Source organism: Limulus polyphemus, unplaced genomic scaffold, assembly GCF_000517525.1.
Source record: "Limulus polyphemus unplaced genomic scaffold, Limulus_polyphemus-2.1.2 Scaffold3971, whole genome shotgun sequence".
In the NCBI taxonomy this organism is placed as follows: Eukaryota; Metazoa; Arthropoda; class Merostomata; order Xiphosura; family Limulidae; genus Limulus; species Limulus polyphemus.
In genome coordinates, this window is record NW_013669581.1 from 71348 (window position 1) to 75087 (window position 3740).

A 3740-nucleotide genomic window follows, 5' to 3' on the forward strand; every position below is an offset into this window, starting at 1 on the left:
TATTAGCCCTATTGCTAGCTACAATACACTGTTTAGATGACTTAAGTGATTTTTCAATCCCAACACCAGTATTTAATGTATTCCAATTTAAATTGTAACAATAATTTGAATTGTGAAAACCTAAATGCATCACCTTACTTTTTGGATAGTTAAACATCATCCACCATATAATGGCCCAATGCATCAAATAATCTAACTCTCCTTGTAAGTATGCAGCATCTTTGATACAGTTAACCACCCCAATGTAATATACAATGTTACATGTACATACAGGAAGTCTTTACCCTCAAGTGTGGTAAAGCTGATAAATGCAACTAGATCATCAGAGGTACAAGCTCTGAAAATTTAGACCCTCAGTTGTTCTAAGCAGCTATTTTTACAATATTCATAGAATTACTCATATGATAAATAATCTGCTTGAAATAGTGCTGTGCACTTAATGCTTATGGTTTGGAGATTTTCAAGTCTTTGTTAAGACAGCAAAAAGTTTATGCAGTTGCAAAGTTGTTTGGTATTTGTTCTGTGAAATTTGTCTTTTTCTTATAAGCTAGTTAGGTTAACACATGTGTAAGAAAAAAATTTACAAAACTAAAATTTAATTTAATCTTATATCAATTGTATTACTTCATTTTCAAGTACTGAATGTATATGCAAATATAATTTACCTAAGCTTGGATTTTGTGAACTATCATAGGAAAATTAAAAGTTCCAATACTGAGTAAAGAAATAGTAAAAATTCATAGAAAAGTCAAGACTGGCATGGACTGGTTATGGTGCTCAAATTGTAATATAAAGGTCAAGAGATTGAAACCTGGTGTCATACATGCTCATCTTTCAGCTGTGAGGAAGTTATGATGTATGTGATGGTCAGTTTTATTACTTGTTAGTAAAGAGTTGGCAGTGGGTGCTGCTGTTCAGCAGTTCAAAATTAGGGATGGTACTCATTGGTAGCAGATGCTTACTAATTTTGCCATAATTCACAACAGTCTGTAGTCTATATTTAATTAATATTATGAGTATTTTTCATCATGATAGTTGATACTTTAGGTTTGGGAATTATTATTTTTTAAGTTATAATATTTAAGGAATATTCTATATTCATGCTTATTGCAACTTATTCTTATCTCCATCCACTAAACTAAGTAAACAGTAACATCACTAGTACTAGTAGTACTGTAGCAGTAATACTAAGTAGCAATAACTATCACTAAAGTAACAGTAACGCTGAACTAGTAAAAATAAAAACAAAAAGGAATTAACACATACCCCAACTAATTTAAATTACTGTGATTTTAGTTGTGGAAGCAAAATAAAATACTTTAAATAGTACTACTACTACTATCTTCTGTAAACTTAAGTTAAAGTGAATTACATTTTACAAGACAGTTAAATACTTAAAATGAATTAGTGTTTATTAGTATTATTCTTTAGTTAGTTTTAGTGTAAATCTTATGAGCATTCATATTATAAGCAAAAGCCTCTTTTAATTTTAGTTTTATGTCTTACCCTAGTTGCTGCAGACTGTAGCGAGTGCTGTTTAAAACTCATTAAGAATAAGAATCTAAGTTTCTAACGAGTCTAAAAGTAAGACTAAGACTTAGATTTTAGTTTTAATTCAACAACTGTACAATTTACCTTGTTGATGTTAACTTTAAATTTTATTTTTAATTTAAAGTTTAAAACGTAAAAGTAAAGACTAAAGTCGATGAGAGCAATATCAAATAGTAATATTCTACGTGACTAGTCTAAAGAGCAAAAGTTCTAAATCTTAAATTTAAACTAATTTACATACAACTTTTAGGCAAAATCTTATCTCACTTGTTCTGACACACGTATTCAAATCATGCTACACGATAGTGACTGTACCGGTGGTATACAACCACAACTTCAACACAAGCAAACACACTTTTGCGCATGCGTAAGTCTAGAAAAAAAAAACATTTGTTTCCTATTTATCTAATACTTTTTTTTCTAATTTATTCGAGTACCGTTATTTCTAAAAAAGTGTAGTACAATAATTGTTGTGTACTTTACATAAATCAGTACGTATCACTAAACCCTAAACTAACAGAGTCTCGCTGAGGGGGAAAAAAAGTGATATATAAAAACAAAAATTACATACTCGATTCATGATGACTGGTCAAGCTTTTCCCCAACTGTAAATTAGGCCGATGGTGTTTTAAATATCTCTCAAGAAAAATTCCCAGTTTCTACAGTTGGTTAATAAACATTAAATCAGACATCACAAGTAAAGAAAACAAAGAATGGCACTCAAGACTTGAAATAGAGAAGTATATTTGACGAGCAAACCACCAAATCAGACTTTCATTACAAATGCTAACAACAATCAAGAAAACATGACAACAGCTAAAAGTAATGGTAGTGTTTGTTTGTTTTTGAATTTCGCGCAAAGCTACACGAGGGCTATCTGCGCTAGCCGTCCCTAATTTAGCAGGGAAAGATTAAAGGGAAAGCAGCTGGTGATCACCACCCGCCGCAAACTCTTGGGCTACTCTTTTTACCAACGACCTCGCCGACCACATTTTATTCCGAAAGTCACGTCTGAGAGACGACCCACTATGTCATATGGGCCTTCCGCTGTCGTAACAGTATTGTTGCTTTATTTGTATATTAGGACTAACATTAACTTCTGATCAAAGTAAGATACTTAAATAGATCAGAATAAAAAATACCCCATAATGAGCATATACTGCTCAAACTATCTTATGTATGATGATTAGAATGCATTGTTGCATCAGTTGAGTGCCCACAGTTAATAATATTTTGGCTTTCATTAGACGTTTTGTGTATTTTGCTAGAGAGAGTTTTGGCATGATGGAGTGATGATGTGTGAGGCTTAGAAATTTCCCGAGCGTGAAACTGCATCTAACTCTTAACTTTTCTGAAGATTTTGAGAGGAAAATATAGTAATAATATAGTTGCAATGCTGTTTTTTCATTGATAGTTTCTTTTCAATTATCATCATTCAGTCAATGTGAGGTTAAGAAATTACGTTATATCCAGCATTAACATTTCTTCAATCTTGAACACTTGTACATTGTCGTAACATGCTGTAGGCCCACATTACAAAACTTCTCTAACACTACTAAGACTAACGTAAAATCAACTTACTTGTACAAAGTAACTGAATAAGTGCAATATTAAAGGTACATCGAAATACTTCATAAAAACACAGTGATTGATTTAATTCTATCTTCAAATAACTGTGCACTCTCTTAACTATATCCTTGACCATTTTTCAACTCACTCCACTCTTGACTCAACTATCGCGCGTTTATAATTTAGCCGGCACTGAATATTTAGATCTTTGTAGGCCAATCTTAACGACATCATTTACGAATCGCAACTCTCTTTTGCAAAAGAAATTACAACATTAAAAACATAGCTTACAACAAGAAGAACACAATAGAGTTTTAGTTAGTTAATAAATCTGTTACTCAGCAGTTTTGAGTCTGCTTCATACATTTATAAGATGAAATTTAACATGTAAATGACTGTTTAATTTTATTTTTGAATTAACCCTACAGCTGGGAAAGCTTTTAGCACTTGTGGTAGAATAAATAAAAGGTTTTTCACCTGGTTAAGTAGACTGGACTTTTTTACTATTGTTACGCCTCCAGTCGTTAATTGATTTTCCGTAAATTCGTTCCGACGAAACTTTAGCGACACAAGTCCTTACTTAATAAAACTGGTTTATTCTTTCCGAATATAACTTTACG

At 31.8% G+C, this 3740-nt stretch overlaps 1 protein-coding gene across 1 annotated transcript in view; it reads right to left on the reverse strand.

Moving 5' to 3' along the window:
* Positions 1 to 1859, reverse strand: part of LOC106470374 (CAP-Gly domain-containing linker protein 4-like) — a 70627-nt gene extending 68768 nt beyond the window's left edge. Inside the window, exon 1 of the mRNA XM_013930922.2 lies at positions 1819 to 1859. The gene's annotated coding sequence lies outside the window, so the exon portion shown is untranslated. The remainder of the gene's footprint in view (positions 1 to 1818) is intronic.
* Between the last annotated feature and the right edge of the window lie 1881 nt (positions 1860 to 3740).